Consider the following 22,554-nt stretch of genomic DNA (forward strand, 5'->3'; position numbering starts at 1 on the left):
CACCCAGGGACCATTCTGCAGCGCCAGGCTTAGCTGCAAAGTCATCGGAGCAGGAGAAACCCCACATGGCAGCAACGCCACAGAGCTGATTCATGCTTGGAAAACGAAGCGCCCTCCTAGACCATGCCGGGAAAAATGAGACAGACGAAGACCTTGATGGCTAACGGCCTCCTATCTCACGGATCCTTGACCGTCCAGACGTACCCACCGCCATGTTTCTGCTGAGGTTTCCCAAGCTGAGTGTGCCCACTGGTAGCACAAGCAATAAGAGAAGAAAAGACACTGTTGCTAGGTGAGCATCCGAAGGCACAATGGGTAACCAGTTTCCATGTAGTATTTCACTCATTTCTCAGAACTGGAAAGAAGGTTATTTTTTATTTCCATTTTAAATAATAAAGTTATGATTCAGAGGAGATATACATAATCTGCCCAAATTCAGGAAGGTATGCAAAGACAAAGGAGAATTTGGGTCTGATCGGCCCTGGAATGTCCCAGCAGAACCCTTCCCCCACCTCCCCGGCCCTTCCTCTGCTGAGCCACACATCCAGTTCACCACCTTGCTCCCAGCTGAGGTGGCCCTCCGAGCACCTTACAGCCCGCAGGATGTTGGGCGAATTCCTCAGCCCTGCACGTGTGTCCTGCACCACCCAGAACCTCCACTCCCATTACACTGGCTTCACGGCTCCCAGGACCAAAGCTGCCGGCCGACCCCCATGACCCCTCCGCTCCCAGGTCCTCGGAACCTCTGCACGTGGCTGTCCAGCTTGTCCTTGACGGTCGCTGGCACGTCAGACCGCACACCATCCCGCCAGAGCAGCTCTAAGCCCATGTCCCGATAGGCTCCAGATAAGGGGAGACAGCAGAGCCTAGGGGCAGCTCACAGCGCTGCACCTCTCGTGTGGCCCTTGCTGTGTTCTGTGCTCTGAGCTCCTGAGCACAGTCTACATGCCCAGAAGCACCTGCGTCTGACTCCGGGCAGCATCTCTGAAGCTTGGTTGCGATGAAGTTCCGGACCTGAGAGAGCCTGCATTTGGTCACATCCCCTACTCTTAAGTGTCTCCCGTCGGCCGCACACAGTGCCCCCACCGTGTGATACCCTGACCAAGCCACAGGCTCTCAGTTCTCTCCTCGTTATCCATCATCTACAGTCAAGAATTACAATGGACAGTGTGTCTGAGTCTGGGAGGGAAAATACCCACACAACATAAAGGGCAGGGGGACTTCTCCTAATGGTCCCATGGCTTGGGTGGTGGCTGATGGGAAAGCCAGCTCCCTTCACTTCAGAAGCATTTTCTGCCCCAGTGGCTCTGAGAATGTTTCAGTCTACATCCTATTATGGTTAAATGAGAATATTTTTTAGTGAAGTTTTGTTTTCCGGGTTTGAAGCTGAGCTTGCCTCCCCTGGTTCTCCTCCTTCCCTTGTTCCCATTTCCCTGGTTAGAGAAGTAGCTGAGGACGGACCCAAGTGAAAAAGACAGAGTGCATAGGAATTGCGTTCATCGTAGCCGCTTAAAACAAAACAGAACAGAAGGCAGGCGTCTCCATTACCCAGCGCAGGATTACCAGGGAGGTTGACTTGCAGGGCGTGGCAGGAGTGTAGGAGCAGGGGCTCGGCCTCCTCGCTGCACCTGCTTGTACAGTTCAAATTAAAACCTGAAACCCAGCAAATCCCACTTCACAATGGCTCTCAGTGCCGCAGCCGTGAATTAAAGGCCTCCATTGTTTGCAAGGATTATTTCCTTGCCTCTACCCGCTTCAAAGAAACGCGAATCTTCAGTCACTTTTCTATTGATCCTTGTTGGTCCGATTAACTTTGTTGTGGATTCCTACTGAAACAAAGACAAACAGATACATTTTAAGCACTTTTATGTATGGCTTTGTTTCAATTCGGGATTCTTATTGTCCTTCCACTTCCTTGTTATAAAGATTACTAGGCAGTTGGGGGAAAATAAGGGAATTACCATAAATTCTATTCACTAAATACCCACACTTTCAGGCAAATTATCTCAATTGTAAAATACTTTGGCACACCGAGTAATTATATGCAATTAAAGCCCCACTGTTCGTTTACTGTCCCTTGTCGACTTCTAGCAGAGAACCTGCATCAGGAAGGCGAGACGATCAGCGCGCGCTAGACATCAAAGACATCGCTCAACACTGACAAAACAGAGCCAAACCGGGATCCTGCTCCTGGACACTTCAGATCTCAGAGGAACTTATTTAATCCTCTCCCCCTCTCTAACGAACTCTGAGGACTCTGAAGAGCATTTGCTTGAAGACAGAATGTTCTCAGGCTCTCTGTAAACACACCTAGGACGTGTCTCCCGGCCGGCTCGGCCCTCTGCTCCATGACTCAGACGCCTGGGACTGAGATGAGCTAGTGGCACTGTGGGCCACACCGCATGCTTCTTTTCTGCTCACGGTCTCCCCTTGGGCTGCTGCTGAACCTGCATTTAAACCTTCGATTGGAGTGGCCACCTTGCCGGAACCCCCTCCCTCCGACCTCCCACCACACCTCCCCCCGCCAGGTGCTGCACTGAGACCTCCCTCGGGCAGATCCCCGCCCCCAGGCCCGAAGCCAGAGTTCTGGGTAGGTGCCATCAGTTTATGGGATGTAAGAGGCTAATTATCTCCTGAGCATTCATTTGCAATCCACCAACCAGACAAGCAAACAAAGAAACCACACTTCCCCAGAAAGATTTTAAGGACTTGTCCACACTTGGCAGGATACAAGGCATGACCAGCAGCCTCCTTTTCCCAGGAAGGAGGGAGCTCTCAAGACTCAAGACGTCCAATGGGAAAACATGGAAAGTCTTGAGCAAAACAGACAGCCTGTCACCCTCACGGTTGTCGTGGCTCAGTTGTCCGTGACCCGGTATGACAGGGACCCTTGTGGGCCTGTGCATCTCAAACCGTAACTCTCACACCTGAGGGCAGTTCTCCCAAAGCCTGCCCACACTGGCTTATCCCACTCTCCTCCAAGAAGGCCACGTGCTGGAGAAGGTCTCATGTCCTGCGCCTGCACCACGTAGCTCTCCGTACGTAAATTAATAGAATTTTCCTTGTTACCGCTTCATCATCAACTCCAAGATCAAATTTCGCCAAACAGGCATTAGACAGTCCTCCAACTGGCAGTGGGAGAGACACTGATCCGTTGTCTGGGCCCACATTTCAAAGGAGAAATTCGTTCCCATAAATAGCTTTTTCTGCAGCATCTAGGCTACTGATGCGGCAGGAGGAGAGGCCAACGTAGGTGACCCCCACATCACGGTGGTTCTGCTGTGTTGCAAGAGGGGTTGGGCACACACGGACACTGCCCCACCTGCACTCCGTCCCTCCTGTCGCACTGGTCCAGGACGTCAGTTTTGGTTCTTGATGCCGTTTCCTCTGGGCCTCTTGGCCACCGGCCTCTGAGGGGCTCCTGCCTCCTAGGTCCTCCAAGGAGCAACGTGGGGAGATTCAGTGCCCCTTCCCATCCCACGGGACCGGCTTCAGGACACACGTGAGCCCTAACAGAGGGCTGAGAATGTGCACCATAGACCCAGAGGCGAGACTAGGAGTCCCTCTCTGGTGTTTTTGTAACAACAAATCGGAATAGGAAGTCGCCAGTCCTCCGAAAGCTGAAATAAAACACCTTTTCGCATCTTCTCACTGGAGGCCAAATCCGATGGTTTATTTTCGAGAGATCCTTTATCTTAGGGTTTATCAAATTTCTGATGAAAAAATAAAAAAAATAAGAAGTAGAACCACCTGGGTTTGAGCCTCCACCTGATCGTTTGCCTGCAACCTCCCACTCAGGACGAAACCCCTTTCCTCACCCACTCAGCCCGTAGCATTCTGTGTCCCCCCCACTGTGGTCCGGATGAATTAAATGAGGTAGAACATCCCAAAAAAAGTAAAGCACTAGTGATAATTGAATGATAATAGCATACAGTAACTTTCCCATTCAGTTATTTTCCCCTTTCTCAGTGCCTGGAGGAAACCATCACCAAAACTGTTGTCAGTGGTACTAAGCAGCAGGTTCCTTGAGAAATGGCACCTTCTGTTGAACACGTCAGGTTAGCATGGGCTGTGTTTGAATTTCAGGCAGAGCTCCGAGGGTTTCTTGACCTTATCGAGATGCAGGATGGACGGACCTCTGAAGGCAGGTAAGCCTCCGGTGGGAGGCCATGCCCGCTGGGCAACCTCTGCTCCTTTAGACTGTGGATGCTGTCACTTCTTCCCCTGAAGACCTGAAGCTCTGGAGATACTCCCCCGAAGAAGGGAACGCCACGGGGCCATACTTGGGGTCACTGAGAAGCCAGCTGGAGAAGAGCATGACCAGTTGTTGCCTGGCGTCCGGAAAGAACCAGGCCCCCATTTGACCCAGATGATCCTCCCCAGTCCACCTCCTGGGAGTGAGTCCAGACAACACTGTCCACTGGAACATTCTGTGATGATAGATTATTTTTCTTTTTATAATTTCCTATATTTTCTTAGACATGCCTACATTATTCTTACCGAGAGGGAAAAAAAAAAATCAATGGCAGTAATTCATTAAGTCCACCACTCTGTCGTCCAGAAAACGGGCTTTTGGAACAATGAGTGGTGCCCGGGGAGTCTAACAGACAGCTCTGGGCACTGCCTCTTTCAAGACATGAGGCTATCACTTAGGTGCATTCTCGGCTGAGTAAATTAATTGACTATTGGCTCACTATGTGAATCCCTTCTGGGTAGTCTGAACCTCGCTCGCTGTGCACAGCTCTACACTGTGTCCCCTGGAAAGTCTGGTTCCGAAAGAGGCTGGTTCCAAGAGTGGCTTCGACCCTGACACCCATCTATTAAGCATGACCGTGGCTTCACAAACCAAGTACTGGGACCCAATGGCAGGACGTGATGGGCGTTGAGAGTATCTCCCTCTCACCTTGTAGCAGGGCACACATCTGGAAGCTCTGGAAGGTGGAGTGAGATGGTCCCTCCTGGCGGGTTCTGTCCTGCCCGCCGGGGCCATCTGATTGCCCTGCAGCTAGGAATGCTCCCCGTGGCATCCCAGAGCACAGTTAATTCCTTCCTCGTGGGCGGGCTGGGCAATGGCTTCAAAATTGAATCCAATGCAAACTTGTGATGACTAACTTAGTGAATCATGTCAAATTTTAAATTTTATTTTATTGTATTTTCTATCGGCTGCTGGGTAATTGGAGGGGAGACGATGCCCAACTGACATCCTGCCCGAGGCATCAGCCCGTCTTGCCACAGCCTCGCCTTCAAGACAGGCGTCAAGAAGGAGTGTGGCTTCGTGCAGAAGGGGTACCCTCTACCCTGTCAAAACCTCCGACGTCCTCTGGCTGTCAGCCCGTGAATGCGCCTCCGTCCCAGCAGCCGCTCCTTCCCGTAGAAAGTAAACACCCCCCCAAATCCAGCATCGATGAAAACGAAGTTGGAGAAGAAGCGGTGACCCTCAGATCTCACTCGAAGTTTCTCGTTTTGACACAACCGTCACCTGGTATTTTTAGAAAGTCACCAAAGTCTAAATTGCTAGCAAAATAAGACTTAAATAGCCAAACATACGTTTTCCCCATTTAAGTGCTTGTGGAGGAGGTTGCCCATTTTCAAAACAAATAAGTGAACGATGAGTCATCGGCTACATCCCACCAATGGCTGAGTCCCATGTTGGTCAGAAGGGGACTCTTGGACCTCTTAAGCCAGGAGGTGTCCCTAGTGTCACACAGCCACACCTGTTCTCCGTTCTCTACGAGCTCTGCTCGTCCATATCTGGAGACAGACTTCACGTCAGAATTCATAAAACTGAATTACTGCCAAGTTCAGCTTGAAGAGGCAAACGTCCGGAAAGTCTGTTGTACCCCCAATTTAAGATGCCACCAGAAAGGGAGCTGGGTTTGCTTGCACGTCCTGCACCTTCCGCTGGAGAAAATAGAATGGAAAATGCCCCCGCTGAAGGGGGTGGAGTTGTCCTGAAGCTTGGCAATTCTGAGTCAGGGATGGTGGTGAGTGGACGGGTCACCCACACTTCCAGGCTCACAGTGACCCACACAGGAAAGGTTTCTTTCTCGTTCACATCGCATGTCCCTTATGGAGAACACAGGACCTCTGCTCACCTTCCTAACCCAGGTGTCCAGCCTGGAGGAAGCTTGCTCTCTGCACCCTGAATCATACGCCAGCCCTTGAAGGTGCTCTGGACAGTGACACGTGTTCCTCTGTTCATGTTTCTCAGCTCCAGAAGTCACAGAGCCCCATCCAGCCTTAAGTAAGAGGTGCCATCCTGTTCCCAGAGGCAGAGTCTGGAAATGTGAGAGCAGACATAAGGGCCACCGTGGGGAGGAATACGCCCAGCTCCAGCCACGGCTGGGACACGCAGCTGCTCAGGACGACTCATTCCTGGCTCGATGCCCCAACTTCCTCTGCATCTGGCACGGCAGTGGACCACACCTGTCACGGGGCCGTATGGAAAGCTCTGCCAGGGGACTCCAGAACAGGATCCCTCTCTCAGATACAAGGACATTCCTCTTCTTCGGTCTGTGTTTCTCCCTGCTGGAATGCGTTTGGGTGAGAGTGTGATGCTTGGCGCAGCGGCAGCTAGGTTGAAGCTGTGAGGCAACTCCAAGCGGCCGCAGGGACGGAGCAGGGCACGAGGAGGAGCCTCTGCACGGACGACGGCATGGACCCGCCTCACCAACCCCAAACGGCACCCCTCAGGTTCTTCCATGGGATGAGAGTGACAGTTCGGCTTGAGCCCGAGCGAGTCCAGTATGTTGTTGCTGGTCCGTGAAGGGATACGATCACAGTTCTGCCGATCAGTAAAGAGTGGATGACGACCGACGTCGCAACAGAGATCTAGTGCTCCGTGAAGGGTCGAGAAGGAGAACTGAGTCCACTGGAATCGGAGGCCCTGTCTGGACGGCAAAGACTTGGACAGCCGGGTACGCGTCTGGCACAGGGAGACGCCAGCGGCACCCCGGGGCAGGGCAGAGCACTCTGCCATTTCACCTTTCACTGGAGAACAGCCCTGACTTAGCCCCCCGTGTCTGTGCCAGGTCCTGGCTGGGGGACAGCTGGCTGACTGCGGCGGCTCTGGTTGCTGCCATCGGGGGAGAGTGTTCTCCCTTCTCCATGGGGAAAGTGGTCGGTGAAGGTGCAGTGGGACTGGGGGTGGGAGAAGGGTGTCTTCGGGCCATGGGGACAGAGCCTTCCTGACAACAGGACAACGTGAATGAAGGCAGAGCTGGGAGATGGGAGGGAGGTCCCCAGCCCTTCACTGGGTCCGACCTAGCAAACACCAGCTGTGCACTCCTGGTTCCATGTGCCGAGCTCCACACGGTGTCAATGGACACAATGGACATGTGTCACCGTCCGTTGCCCTCTGTGCTCTGGCTCTGATTGGAGTCTAGTGCATCCCACAGCACCCAACTTGGCCAGAGGCTGTGAATAGCTCGGACACACTTCCACATTCCCGCGTGAGAGCAGCCCCAGGAGCTCACGGCATTGTTGACTGCGGAAGCGTGAAGAAGAGGTCCCTACATGGTGACAGCAAGTACAGGGACGTTAAAGCTCCACTTTCCTCTCTTGTCCCTTGGGGGAGCCTTAATGAGACTATGTGAAAATCTGGTGGTTTCACCCTCTTTACTATGATCACTTGTGACTCTCACACGTTGGCATCGGGTCTCAGGGTGTGCCGTCCTGGTGCACCGGTTGGATGTTCTTGATGGGGCCCCGGGCCACGGCTCTTTCCTACGGCCTCTCCTATACCGTCCTCCTGCCATCGTCCAGAAACCCAGGCTTCATGCCATTCTCTCCTTGCCGCCCCCACCCCAAGGACGTCCCCAAGCTGCAGGCCCCGTGGGTCTCCACGGGCCAGAGCTTCCTGTCCATGCAGGCCCATTCATGGTGGGTTTGTGTCAGACTCCCTGTGCCGGGACGCGAAGCACTAAGTGTCAGGCCCTGTCATGGGTTGAACAACGGCTCCCAAAGGTGTGTCCACATCCTAATCCACAGAGGCCGTGAACATGACCTCATTTGGGAAGAAAGTCTTTGCAGTTGCAACCAATCAAGGGATCTTGGTATGAGGAGATCAGTCTGCGTCCTCTGGATGGGCCGTATATCCAGTGACAAGTGTCTTTACGAAAAATGGAGGCGAAGAGACACCAACACAGAGCAGAAGGCCGGGAGATCATGAGGAGTGGTTAGAATGATGGACACACAAGCCCTAAGAAAACCTGGGGCCACCGGAAGCTGGGAGGGGCAGGACGGGTCCTCACCTGAGTGTCTGGAGGGAGCAAGACCCCGGGGTCTCTTGTTGGGAGCCTCTGGAGCTGTGAGAAAATGGACTTTTGTCATTTCATGCTGCCCAGTGTGTGGGATTGTGCGAGGTGCCCCGAGGGCAGCCTGGGGGCCCTGCCCAGTCGGGTGCCACAATCTCAGATGGGGAGACAGGTGTGAGGAGGACGGGACAGGCAGCTCCTTCAGCTGCAGACGCCCCACCTTCCCAGGCATCTGGCGGGGGCAGAGCTGGGGCCAAGCCCTGGATGTCCACTCCAGGGCTGCCCGGGACACTCAGAACTCACAGAACTAGTCCTTTCTCTGACAACCTGTCCTGGGTGACCTCTCCATGCGAGGCACCAGACGTGCTGAATCTTATCTCAGGGCATCGGGCACTCAGAAGTCCTCGACAGCAACAAACAGGTTGTTCCCACCTCACGTTCCTGCCCACACAGCCCCTGAATGCTGGATCCCTGGCCCGGTCCCACGCCTGGCTTGTGGTCGCCACTTAATAAATAAAATAAATAGTGCGTCAGTACTCTTCCAATGTTATGCAACCCCACTTAAGGGAGAAACTGTGTGCCCTTGGCATCTTCTGGGTGAAGCTGGGGCCAAGAATCCATAGCAGTAAGTCCCTGAGGTTTTAGGTTTTCAGCACACATAAAGGTGATTAAAAAAAAAAAAAATCACTCTTCACATTATTTTCAGTGTTCTACAAAGCCCGCGTTCGGTTTTTAAATGACTAGCTGAGTGCAGGTGTCCACCGGGGTCTCCCACATGGTCAGGATGTGGCCCACACGGGTCCTGCCTCCTCAGTTACAGAATCCACGGCTGAGACTCTACGCCACAGCGTCCCTCACCTCGTTCGGACGCCAGTCCACAGCAAATGGGAGAGCTCTCAACGGAAGCCACGCCGTCTTCCTGCGGGGTTATTTGATGATGATCCCCATGAGCAAAAGTATTAGGTAACTACTGAATCTCAGAGGAGAATTCCAGAACACTCCATGAATCCCCAAGTAAGATTCAGGAGAACAATACGCCAACCGGGAAGAAACTTGGATTAAAGCAGTAAATACTTCACCATCCTTGGGGTTTTGGTATCAAGGTGTATGTTCCAGGATGTCCCAGAATTATCCAGTGGTTTAACTTCCAAGGTCACGGGGAGCTCAGACAACCCATCTCGTGCCAAGGCTGAAGTCAGGGCCGCCATGGGCTCAGCCTGGACAGAGGGAGAGAATAGGAAAAAGGATGGTGGGTGTGGGTCCGGCCATTTCCACCAGCTGGCTTGGCCGGGGGGTTTCTGAAGGCCACTCCTTCTCTTCCTAACTCACCAGTTTATTATCTCTGCTCCCCAAGCCCTCGCTGGTCTCCCTAAAGGAGGAACTGCAAGCAGACAGTGGAATCAAGTCATAAGACAAGCACACGGGCCATGCCAGGCACCATAACTACGCTTTCTAAAGTCAACTGCATGGTTGTAATAGCATTTTGCTTCAAAACTGACCTTTCAAAGGTGTGGCCACAGGTTATGAAGACCATTAATTCCACCCCACATTTGCTGGTCATTCAGCAGGTGTAGACAGACATGCAACGGAGGACACTTGTCCTGAAAAAGAAAAAAAAAAAAAAAGAGGAGAATTCCCTTTGATGGGCTTTTATGAATTTACCATCCAAATGCGTCCATCACCAACAGTCAGTTCATGAGAGAAGAGCCATCTGCTCATTTGAGGATAGACAGAAGGGCAGAAGGAAGGATGAGAACTCTGAAACAGCGAAACAAAGAAATCATGGGGTAGAAGTTCAATGAAAATTCAACCATTTATATTTTAGACAGTGACTCCAGCAAACATCTGTGAAGGATTTCAAAGTTGGAATTAGACCTTAAGATCTATTGCCCACTTCTGAAACGAATAACAATGAAACAGTAGGTTTTCCAAAACAACGTGCTGGTCACCGACATGCTCTAAAATGTTCCGTCTGTGGTCTCTCCATCCACAGGGCTTCTCCATCCTCAGGAGCCCACCGTGGGGCAGACACAGAGCAGGCTGCAGGGACAGGGACTCTAGATCTGCCTGCTACCTTCTGCTCTCAGGGTCCTAGTGCTGCCCCCACTCTGTGTCCACACAGCAGAGCACCCCGGAGTGGGCACTGACCACCAGGTTGGCCACCCCTGCTGGACATAGTCCTTCCCAGCCTCCAGTGGGCGAGCGCATTCAGCCCATACTCACTTGATATGTTGGATCCTGGGCACCTCAGTGCTCCCCCACACCCCAGGGGGCCTGGCCCTGGGGACCAACGCCACAGCAGGCATCCTGTGGGGCTCAGACTCACACAGGCCTGCAAGAGCACTCTGCCTGCCCCGCCTTCTTTCCGTGCAAAGGGCAGCTACCCAGCGGTGCCTTCATGCTTCTGCCTGTCCCACCCCATGACTGGGACGGACCCCAGCAGAGACAAAAAAAAACCCAGCAGAGGGTGTGCCAGATGCCCCCCTCCCACCGGGCCTGTGGCTTCCACAGAAGGAGCCCGCTTCCCAACCCTGGGACGCTCCCCCACCAGCTCTTGGGCGGGCTGCATGTCACAGCTGCGGAGGAGACAGAGACACCGTCCCCAGCAGAAACCTTAACGGATAGATGTGCACGTGCACCTACCCTGGAGAAACCCTCGTGAGGGGAGAGGCACAGCCAAGCCCACTCCCGCAGCACCACACAGACTCATGACGAATTAGAAACCATCGAAATGCCCTTTAGTTGAAAGATAATTAAATAAAATAGAGCACATTCATGCTCTGGGATTCTAAGCAACAGTTTTTAGAACACAGCGAGGATCTCTGTGTGCTGACATGAAAACAGAGGCCAAGGGGCATTAAGGAAAATAGAGTCACAAACAATCTTCCTCGGGGCGGGGGTTCACTTGTGCAAACATCTATAAAACTACACACAATCACGTACGCGTGTGTACATGTATCCATCGTGAGTGCACACGGCCACACATGTTAGCGCATGGAAGGGGATCAGATAAAGGAACCACGTGAACAGCATCAGGGTTACCCGTGGGAGTGGAATAAGGATTCAATACACTCACATATGAGGCACACTCGACAGGGGATATTTTAGTTTTATTTGAAAATTTTAATGAAAAAATTATACGTGTTACTGCTACCAATAAAATTAAAATTCTGTTAAGATGCATCACAGTAAGAAAGCAAGGAGAAAGAGGAAGGCAGGGCCCTCAGTGGCATGTGGGTCGGAAGCTTCCGGAAGGACAGGGCATCTGGAGAATCATGGCTTCCTGATGGAGGCTGAGGCTGGATCGGAAAAGGGAACGGGAGCCACACGACCTGCCACCTTGCACACAATGTGGGCAGCGGGACCTCCGGGGTCACCAGCAGCCGATGATAATCACTGGGCCAGGCTGTGATGGCAGAAGGTCACTGGCAGCAGAACGGGAGACATCAAAATGCAACCAGACTGAAGGCAGGAGGTCTTTTAGGAAGCCGTGCCCACAATCCAGTCAGCTGACCATGCGGACGTGGAACACTGCCGGTGGGTAGGGTCACCACGCAATTTCTTGTCCAACCTGGATCCTGGAGAAGATGGAATCTGAGAGCCCAAAAGGCCCTGAGTGTGCCCACACGCGGGGGGGCAGTGTATGGAGTCCTCACTAGCGGAGCCCGGGCAGAAGGAGAGGTGCAGCGGGACCTCTGCAAAGTCACACGTCACTGGCACCTCCCTGAGGACAGGAACTCAACCACCTTTCCTGTTCCTCATCTAATGTAGCATCACGGAGCTGCCCTGGAGACAGGAGAATCACGCGTGTTCCACACACCATCACTGGACCTATGGATGTTGAACAGGACAGAAGTGAAGGCGGACAGCTGACAGAGGCAGAGGCCGGGTGGCCGGAGTCCGGCCGCTTCACGGAGTCCCAGGGGCACTAAGAGCCACTTGGCGTATCTGTAGCTTCCGGTGGAGAAGGGTCACATGTAGATGGATATTTGGGTCTGTAGCTCACGGCTGAGGTTTGGATTTGATACAGATGTGGGGGGCCCACAGGAAAAAGCCAGGGTGTGAGGGAGGTGTTCCACGGAGGATGCCTACTGGGGTGAGCCCATGAGAGCAGGGAGGTTAGCAGGTGGGCAAAGAAGACAGAGACGGAGTGAACGGAGAAGGAGGAGGCCCTTACGCAGGGGCGGTATCAGTGAAGGGGGGTGTCAGAGTGAGTCAGATTTGGGGTCTGCAGAGAGCACAGTGAAGTTTGTTGGGTTTAAAAAGTCAAACCGGGTGTAGATCTAGGACTCCTTTTTATGAAATGTGTTTTTTCAACCAACTAAGCCCCAGTTACCTCCGTACTTACTTCAAATTCCTAAGTTGGACCCAGCCCCATACCTAATGAATCAAAAGATTTCTAGGCAAGGTCCACACATTTTAAGACATTTTCCAAGAGCTTCAGAGTTTTAGAATTCTAGGTTTATATGTGGGTTTTCCAGCTGGATTTTAAAACCAGGAATGAAAGATGGGTTTGGGAGTGAAGAGACAGTTCTGGGCTCAGGCGGAGGTTGAAACGTAGAAGCACTGATGAGTACTAATGACGAACCCAGACCAAGGCCAAATCCAATATTTCACGTAGTGAGTTCTCTGCCTTCTAAGGAAACGGCAGGCCGCATTCACATGGACTTCTCTAGGAAACGAGGGCAAGAGACTGGAGCCGCTCAACCCTCTCCAGCTTGAGCAGGAGCATTTCAGCCACGAAATCGAACAAGTGACGTGCTATGGAGATGGGCTTCCGCAGATGAGGGGAGCAGAGGACATCTTGGCAGGGGAGAAAACAGATCCGAGGAGGCTGGCACAACTCCACGCATCCTGGAATAAAAGAATGAGGGACACGGATGACACATAGCCTGCAACCATGCAGGCTGGCTATCGAAGAAGACCTTGGCCTTGAGAGCGGTGAGGCTGGATCTGAGAGGCTTTCCCGAAATGCGGGTGACAGGTCACGGTCCCTGGGTGTGGGCAGCCATGAAAAGGAGGAATTCAAACCATTCTCCTTCCCAGAAGAATGGTGGTGGAGGAGGAGGAGGAACCACACTCAGAGGTATACGGACTGAAGAAGGTGGGCGGGGGAGGGGGTGCGGGAGGGCAGGAGATCCACATTTTTTCTCATAAAGCTTTGGGACACTTTCACAGATTTGCATTTCGGGTGGGAGACACCAAGTTCTGAAGAGGTGATTTCTCCTCAAATGGTTGACTTGATGACAAAGCAGAGCAGGTACTTCCAGGTGAGGGACAAATTTACAGAAAGCCGACCGCATCCTTGCAACAAGTAGGTGTTATGGCCACGCGATATTCCAACGGAAGGCAGGGCGAGGTGACAAGCAGAGGCTTTCATCTGTGTGTGGCCCCGCGCTCCCCAGGCAGGGACAGGTGGATTTACACAGACACACCATGCGGCCAAATCACGCGTCTTCTGAGAAGGCTAACCCCTCCTGAGGGAGGGAGCCTCCACCCGGGGTGTCCGCGGACCTTCTTTTATAACCTGGTTACACAGTGACATGATGGAGTCAGGCAGGAGCTGCCCAGAGCACCAGACCTCGGACTCTCCACTAGTCAGCTCTTGAGGGAGCCGGGGTTGAAGCCCGTTCACCCCTTTCTCTGAACACATAAAACCGAGTTAACAGGTGGGAGCACGAGAAAGTTGACTCCTAAGAGAAGATGCTGTGGGGCACAGATAGCACCTCCCAGCTCACCCTGAATGTGCTGTGTGGTGGGTGATAATCACCGATACTGTTTGCATAGCTCATGATCCCGGGGTTAAAAGAAAACCGTCCACTGGGAAGCACCATTTCCCCCCACCCCACCCCGTGAGGGTGAACTACTCCTCCTTCACACGTCAGTCAGGAGGTTCCTGATGGGATGCAGGATTGTTTTTCTGCTTTATAACCGCTGGGTTTGTCTTTCTCTCAAGATGAAACCACTGACTCAACCTTTGAGCTATGGCCTGCATGAGTCGAAGTCAAAGGAAGGCTTGCAAGTGACTTGTTTTCATCCGTATTAATAATAATAACAGCAAGTACCTTTATCCAAAAGCATTCTTTCCCCCAACATTCCCGTCATTCCAGATTTCTGCTTAATTGAACACCTAATACACCGCTGAGAATTGGGCATATACTCACACACTCTGTCATAAGACACATGACTGTACACTCCGGATGTGGCTAGAAAACCCATCGGATCTGAGCAGAGAACGATGTGATCGTAAGCCGCTTTTCACAACTGGAGGTTTATGTCTCATCAAACCACCTGAAGACAACAGAATCCGAACCCTGACAGTCATGTGCTTCTGTGGTTCTTCAGGGTCAAAGTGAAGGAAAAACCTTTGTTCAAATAAAATCTCATCCGTAAGCACAGATGTCAACAAGGGAAGCAGAGCTTTCTGCCTAGTGGACAAGGAGCCAGGGCCCCGAGTCCCCCCACAGGGCCACCTCTTACCTGCCCCAGGTTTCCCCCATGGGGCACCCTGTCACCTGCCCCAGGTGATTCTGAGCAGAGTCCCTGCAGGAGACTGGACGCTGGTCTCTCCCTTGTGCTCGCACAGCGGGGCTCTGCTGGTGCCTGGAAGGACTTAGAGGTCCGGCACATGCTGATAGCCTGCAGGCCCCTCTCCCTCCCTCCCTCTGGGACCTCGGTGGGCTCACACAGTCCCCTCCACTTCTGTGACGTCTTCCTGTAGCTCTGACCCAGATCTCTCTTGACATTCCATGGACACACCTGATCTGCCCCCGCTCGGAGACCTGTAGCATCCCCTCCTTGCCCAGAGAGCGAAGTCGGCACTCCCCGCCCCTGGGTGCGGCCCACTCTGCTCCTCTGTGTCCTTCCGTCTCCCCGGGACCACCCACCTCCCCGGCGTGCTTTCAGAGCCCTGTCCTGCCAGCACAGGGACAGACTTTGCTCATCCTCTTGACCTCTCCCCATCTAAGTCACCTTTCAAAGTCCAGTTCAAGTGACAGGCCACTGGGCCCTTTCTTCGGTTGATCCAAAATCTGGGCCCCTTATGTCAGTCCCGGCCCAGTGCATGAGTGGGAACTACAGGGCTTTTTGGACAGAAGGGTCAAGATAAAGAATTATTTATTTATTTATTTATTTAACAGAGAAGGAGAGAGATCACAAGTAGGCAGAGAGACAGGCAGAGAGAGGGGGAAGCAGGCTCCCCGCTGAGCAGGGAGCCTGATGTGGGGCTTGATCCCAGGACCCTGAGATCATGACCTGAGCCAATGGCAGAGGCTTTAATGCACTGAGCCACCCAGGTGCCCCAAGATAAAGAATTTTTAATCAAGCATCATTATGGGTTGAACTGTGTCTGTCCCAAGATCCACACACCGAGGTCCTAGCCCAGTTGCCTCAGAACGTGACCCGGGTGGAAGCAGGGTTGTTGCAGATGCGGCTACTAAGATGAGTCTTACTGGAGTGTGTGGGCCTTGACCCAATATACCTGTGTCCGTGCAGAGAAAAGGGAGTTTTGGGACACAGATAAACTCCCGTTGAGAAGGTCCTGTGAAGACGGAGGCAGAGCCTGGGGTGATGCCTCCACAAGCCAAGGAAGGGCGGGCATTGCCAGAACGTTCTGGAAGGTAGGAGAGAGGCCCAGGGCAAGTTTTCCTTCTAGCTCCGCAGGAACCAGCCCTACCAACACCTCCACCTTGGGCTTCCAACCCCCAGGACAGGTGACGATAAGTTTCTCTTGTTTAAGCTGGCTAGTCTGGGTCGCAGCGCTTGCAAATGAGGACGGGGACAGCATGCCCATCAGCTGGCTGAGAAGCCTCAGAGGCAGACCCAGGCGGCAACTGCCCGTACAGAAGAACGGAAACTGCAAAACGGAGCCGAACTCAGGCAGGGATGCTGAGAGGCTGCGGCTGGCCATCCAGGGAACATGGAGGCCTGGCTCTGGGAGAGCCTGCAACCCTGCTGCGCGCTCGGGAGCATCGGCCCCAGGCAAAGCTGAGGTCACAGAAGGCGAGGGGAGGGAGGGGACCTGCAGGAGAAGGAAGGGGCAGCCCCCCAACTGTCCTGCAGCTCACCCCCTCCCCGCACCCTGTTGCATGGTCTAATGGAGAGAAAGCGCACGGGCAATGGCTCAAAGCAGAAATGGGGTCTGCAGGGCCCAGCATGACGGGGGAGGGAAGGGGGGAAGCGGAGGGGGCAAAAGTATGTAGTTGGCAAACCCTCTTCACTCCATTGCTGCCTCGGGTGCAGACTAGGTGTTAGCGAGCTTCGCCTGCCTCACTGACCTTATGCATGGACTTTAGATATTTAGACAACGGTCTGGTTTGTCTTTCCTTCACCCATAGCACGAGAAATCGTCCACTTTTTACATGGTCCCCGACAAATGTTTGCTAAGTAGGGAATAAATGGAAAAATAAAAGAGGGGAAAAAGAAGGAAGGAACGAAGGAATGAAGAAAGGAAGGAAGGAAGGAGAGAGGGAGGAAGGAGGGAAGATGGGAGGGAGGAAGGGAGGAAGAGGGAGAATGAGAGGGAGGGAGGAAGGATGGGGAAGGAGGGAGGCAGGTGGCCTCACATCCAACCTGACTGGTGTCCTTGGAAGGAGAGGCTGGAGCTGGAGAGACACTGGGAGTGTGGGCGCTGAGAAAAGATCTGCATGCCAACCAGAGAGGACTTGGACAACACAACCCTGCAGACACCTGGCCCCTGGACTCCCAGCCTCCAGAAGCATGAGAACATGCATCTCCCTTGTTGAAATCACCCTGTCGGTGGTATTCTTCGAGCACAGCTGTACCCGACATAAGTTCACCTACCACTGTCAGTTACCAACCACCCTGCGTCGAACTGGGAGCTATGGTTAGCCTGCCAATCCCTGAGCTCACTCCCAGGAGACTAGAGGCCAGCCAGGCTGTGTGGGGCTAGAGGGGAGAGGGAGACACAGAACACTGGCGAGCGGCACGGAGGGTGTGTCTTCAGAGCTTTCACCAGCATGAAGTCATCAGGAGGGGCTCTGGAACCGGGGGCTAGAGGACGGCCCCTACAGGAACTCGGAGGTTGGAGAAAAGACACGTCCTGAACTTGGTCCTAAGTGTCATGTTCTTTGGGTCAAAGTAGCCTCTGGAAGTGAGAGGGGAGCCTGCACGCCCCCCGACCACCTCCTGGTACACATACAAACATCTACACACACTCAGAGATGGCGCAAGAGTGCGGGCCAGAAGGCCTGAGGCCGCTCTACCTAGTCTTCCGTGCACGGGAAACGAGGGATGTAGCTGGTCTAACCCCAGTCAAGAACCCCAGATCCCGCAGCTCTGGAGACAGTCTTGGGGACAGTAGTGTGAGCAGACGAGGGAACCTGAGTCTAGTAACATTTCAAGTCCCCCCCGCTTCCCCCTTAGGCCCATTTCATACCTGGATTTTGTTTTTCCACAAGAATGGTCCTGGAAAATGCTGCTAGACCAAAATATCTTCCAAACCTAGAGAAACCTTCCCCTGAGCTCCCAAAGCGTCCTGTGTTGGGCGTGTTTGTTGCACAGATGTCCCTTCAATGGGCCGATTTTAACCTACACGCCAGTGACTTGTGGGGCACACAGTCTGTGAAAGCCGGAATGCACCACACTTTCTGCCCAGGAAGCTGTGTGGGTGGGTATTTCCCAACTGCTATTTCTAAAAGTTATTTCCAGTAGGTAGATTGAATCTTTTATAATATAAGTGATGAGGGCTGCTAGGAAGTCATGGGAGGTAGAATCCTATCTGGTCGAAAGTTCAAACAGTTCTCCAGGAGTCAAACACAAATATGCCGTTTAGTGTTTCACCTTTTTCCATCCCACACATATCATTCCCTTTGAGGGTTTTACTAGCAAATCGTCTTTGGATTTGCTCAGATCTGAGAAATGTATTCTCATTCCTGAGTTATTATCTCATGTCCTTTCTGGTTGTTACTGTCCGTTGTTACTCGGTAGAATATGTGAAGTAAATTCATAAATAGTGTAAAATATGCATTGATCTGATTCTTTGGAAGAAAGGGGCTCCTGTAGCCATAACTGAATGGGATTAAGTTTACTCGATAACTCAACCACCATAAGAACTCTGATTGCAGGACAAGACGCAGGGCTGCCATAAACATCCGGGATTCTGAAAAGAAACAAAGAGCTAATCACTCTTATCAACACGTCGTACTTCTCTTAGAAGCTCATTCCTTCTTTAGGTGGATACTATACTCACAATATTTAATATTTATGTGGCCATAGTGCATTAATGCCCAAATGTGCATTAAGGTAACTTATTTGATTAATGAAATATTAATGAAAATGACAGTGGAATTGAGTCCGCTGGGTTTAAGGTGTTCCTAGTTTCTATTTTCTCTCACTGATGGGGGAAAGGCTTCCCGCACCCACCCTCACCCAATACAGGCATTTTCTGTTAAAATTCTATCATGCCAGGATAGAAGGTTCTGTCCGTCATGCAGGTTAGCGGAGGAAAAGAAACTGTCTGCTTCTACAGCAACCTAACCACAGAAGACACAGAAATCGTGTCAGAATCCCAGCAGGTCACCCTCCTCCATGGCCCCTGGTTATGAACCTTGCATTAGCTGCCTCCGTCAATCCTTAACATCACCCGGAGACAAGTCAACTTCAGAGCCTCCCGGAAAGGATGGCATGGCTTGCTTTTGGAAAACAAGAGGAAGTGGAATTCTTCCACAGTTTAGGAACGAAGGGTTAAGGTCAAAGAATGGGCCTTCGTAGCTTCCAATCCCGGAAGAGGAAGATCGATAAGCCCAGAAAATCTTCCTGCCACTACTGTGGATGCCTCAGGGACCCAGAGGAGCAAGGCAGGAGTTTTCCTGAAGGCTGTGCCGCTTCGCTGCAAATACTAATAAAATGAGTCCTCTGGTAGACAGCTGTCATCTTGCACCAGAAAAAAGGAGACTGCCTACCAAAAGCGGAATGCAGTAAGTTTAAAAATAGACTTACACGACAAAAGTTGGAGGATGCTAATTTCCAAAGGGACCTGTGCACACAACAGAACGGAACCTCTGTGCACCTTCTCTGCACCCGTAAATGTCAGAGATTTCCTTGGACTAGTACCTCAACAGTTAACGGTTCCACACTCAAGGAGTTAAAATGCAAACCTTAGCACATGACTGCTTTTAAGCCATAATGTCCTTAGAACAGAAGTTCTTATCAGAGGTCTGCGCCGCACTTGGCAAACAAGACGTTGTACCTTTTAAACAAATAATTCATTAAGTAATTAAATTCGAGTGAGATTACTCTAATTAAATGCACACTGTTGTTGAATCATAATTTCTATGTGGTCTAGTTAAAGATGAACAATCTCTTATTCCTGACCAAAAAGAAAGCTTTAAAAGAATTCCCCCGTGGCTGGAGGGATAGATTTACAGGCGCTCCACAGAGGTCATTTCAAGAAGGAAGAGACAGCCAGCGCAAGGGCCGGGGTGGGGGGCTCTCCTGCCCGGAGATTCCGGAGATCCGGGCTGTGCGCCCTGGGTCCGGTGACAGGACTCTTCGGACCGGCAGGAAGCCACGGCGCTCTGCTCCGCAGCTCGGTTCTCCGCGCGCGACCGGCCCGCGCACCAGGCCCGGAGCGGGACGCGCGCCAGAGGTCCGCGCCGCCGCCGCAGCAAGGACCTCAGGACTTGGGCAAGGCCGGAAACTCACTTGGTCCCCCAAGCCGAGCTCGCCCGTCTCCCTCTGAGGGCCTGAGGACCCGCAGCCACCGCGGTGCTCACGGGGGAGCCGCCGAAGTCCCCGCCGGCTTTGATCTGCGCCTCTTGGCTGCGGAGAGCCGCCGCGGGCTGCGTGGCGGCCCCGCATTCCTGAGGCAGACACGCGTTTCCTAGCGTTCCGGGGCGGGCAGCTACACCTGTACTGCGAGGATGTACACCGCCTTGCTCCGGGATGGCACTGATTCGGGACCGGTGAACTACACACACAAGCTAATTAAAAGCTGCATAATGGGGCCCTACAGGAACGCGGTAGAAAAACAAATAAATACGCGTGCAGCTGGCGCGGCGACGGTACCTCTGCCCCCGAGCAACCGTCTGGTGACATCAAATTATAAACCCTGGAAACCCTCACGCCGTCGCTGTTGATCACATTGGAGGCATAATGGAAATGATTTGGTTAATTAAGGGGAGGTTTATAAAATATTTACGTGTGTGCACGCGCATGTAATTCACTTCCTCCTACACTCGGGGACTGCGACATCGCGGCACTCCAGGCTTGGGGGCTGCGGTCCATTTTTCTACCCTGCCATGGTGGGAAACTCCTGCTGGTTCCCGGGGCCCGGCGCTCCCGGGCCCCTCTTCTCCCGCCCGCCGCAGTCCAGGGAACCAAGCCCCCTCTCCGCCTAGGCACCTGCTCTGCTTTGCCGGGTGACGGGCCCTGCCTGGAGAGCTTCCAACCATCCAGAGTCCCTGGTCCCTCGCTTCGGGACGTTTTCCTCCAGGGATGTTCCTGGGGTCTCTTGGCGTCGCCTCCCGCTGGCCTCACTCTGGTCCCTCCAGGGCAGCTAGGCTCTCTTCTTGGCTTGAACCCAAGGGCAACTGGGCGCAGTCCCGCGCTCCTCCGGGCTTCTCGGCCATCTGCTGGGGAATGTTTGACTCTTGCCTCACTGTCTGTCGCCGCGGTGGTGGCTTCCTGGGTCCTGCTGGAGAAAGGTGCAAAGTCTAATGGGTATTTAACAAGACTCATAAATCAGGAGGCACGCATCAGGCCGGAGGGCAGAGCCGGGGTCGGGGCCTGGGCCAGGTCAGGCCACCAAGCCCCAGCACGAAGTTGTTGCCCTGCACGCCTGCCGCCCCCCCCCCCAAGTCTGCACAGGAAGGAATGGCCATTTTGAAAGGCAGAGGAAGAGGCCTTGGGGCTGCCACTGCATCCCTGACACTGGTCTCTGACACCCGCTGGGTCCTTGGCGCCAAAGGCGGGTCCCCATGATGGCTTCCAGGAGAGGGGCAGTTTCCCACCAGCTGCATCCTCTTCTTCTGGGACCCAGGGAGGCGGAGCCTCAAAATCTGTGGAGAATTCTTTTGGACTAAAGAAAATTGTAAATGGGGATGCTGTTTGGTTTGTTTACTTTCATTCTCTTGTAAATATACAGGGGTGGGTAGGGAGCTTGGTGGATGCTAAACATCACTGAGGGCAGGGGAGAAAAAAAGGGACATGATCTTTTACAGACCTGGGGTAACAATTCCCTCCTATTTAGAAAACTAATCCCCCCACCCCACCAAAGAACAACCAGCAAGTAAACTTTTCATCAGGCCTTGAAACCTGCCTAAAAGTCAAGTTAGTCCAAAATCACATTTTTGCCAACTCTCCCTCCTCCAGCACACACCAAGTTCTCAGGGCCTTTCTCTCCTCCCCACCAGAGTCCCCTTCCTCCCTCCAAAACCACTCCTGCACTATACTGGGGTGCCCTACCCATCCATGGGTGCACCCAGAGGCCCAGGTCCTAGCTGGGGATGCGGAGGGTCCAGGCTTTCCAATCACAAGGTCTTGACCAACTGCCACTGCCCAGCTCTGCCCGGTTGTGCCAATGACCTGCTCCAACTCCCCGGGTCCCTACATGGGACTTCCTTGCACTCCCTCCCCAACCTGAGCCCCATGCAAGCCCCTTGGAGCTCAGATTCGGCTGGCCTCACAGCGACCCCTAGGTCTGGCTTTGTACAGTTGATTCCACTGTCCTGCCTCTGGCTCAGTGGTTGGCCAGTCAAAGGAAAGGGGAGGGGCTCCTCCAGCCCAACTCCTGGTTCAGGCCTCCAGACCAGTGACCCGGGCCTGCCGGAACCACCCTTATCAGGTGGGGATAGTGGCTGAGGGTCTGTGAAGGTGGTTTCTCCCTGTTTGTGCATCCAGAGTGGCGGGGCTGTGGGTGGGTAGAATCCCACAGATTGTCCCCAGCCAGTGCCACTGAGCCCCAAAAGGACCCTATATGGCCCCCTATTCTCCCCTGCCTCTCTGCCGTCAGAGAGATGGCCAGGACCCGGGAAAGGCTGAGCAAGTGAGCTGGGCCATTTTCTTTGGGGAAAGTTCTGGAATCCCCTTAAGCAGATGTTCAAGTGAGGCCCAAAGTCCAGGCTCAGGCACAGCTGAGGGGCCTTCCCTCCTCAGCCCCACTATTTGATGCTGACAAGGATTAGTGGGATGGTGGGAGGATACTTTCCATGGGGATGCTGAGCCAGGAAGTTTGGGATCCTTCTATTTTCCTCCTGATCTCCAATGGGATGGTTTGGAGGCAATCCCCACCCCAACCCCCTGCCTCCTTTTTTTTTCTTTTCTTTTTTTTTTTTTTTTT

General features: G+C 53.1%; 1 long non-coding RNA gene across 2 annotated transcripts in view; it reads right to left on the minus strand.

The window, feature by feature from the left end:
- Positions 1-362: 362 nt before the first annotated feature.
- Positions 363-22,554, minus strand: part of LOC111153475 — a 24,600-nt gene continuing 2,408 nt past the window's right edge. The window contains exons 2-4 of one of the 2 annotated variants that reach the window (XR_002641003.1): positions 17,653-20,910; positions 9,755-9,856; positions 363-9,472 (exon numbers count right to left, since the gene is read on the minus strand). This is a non-coding gene — a long non-coding RNA (uncharacterized LOC111153475). Of the gene's footprint in view, positions 9,473-9,754; positions 9,857-11,394; positions 13,110-17,652; positions 20,911-22,554 lie in introns of those variants that run through there. The other variant, XR_002641004.1, reaches the window with a different exon arrangement.

Source organism: Enhydra lutris, unplaced genomic scaffold, assembly GCF_002288905.1.
Source record: "Enhydra lutris kenyoni isolate GAN:26980312 unplaced genomic scaffold, ASM228890v2 scaffoldscaffold32, whole genome shotgun sequence".
Classification (NCBI taxonomy): Eukaryota; Metazoa; Chordata; class Mammalia; order Carnivora; family Mustelidae; genus Enhydra; species Enhydra lutris.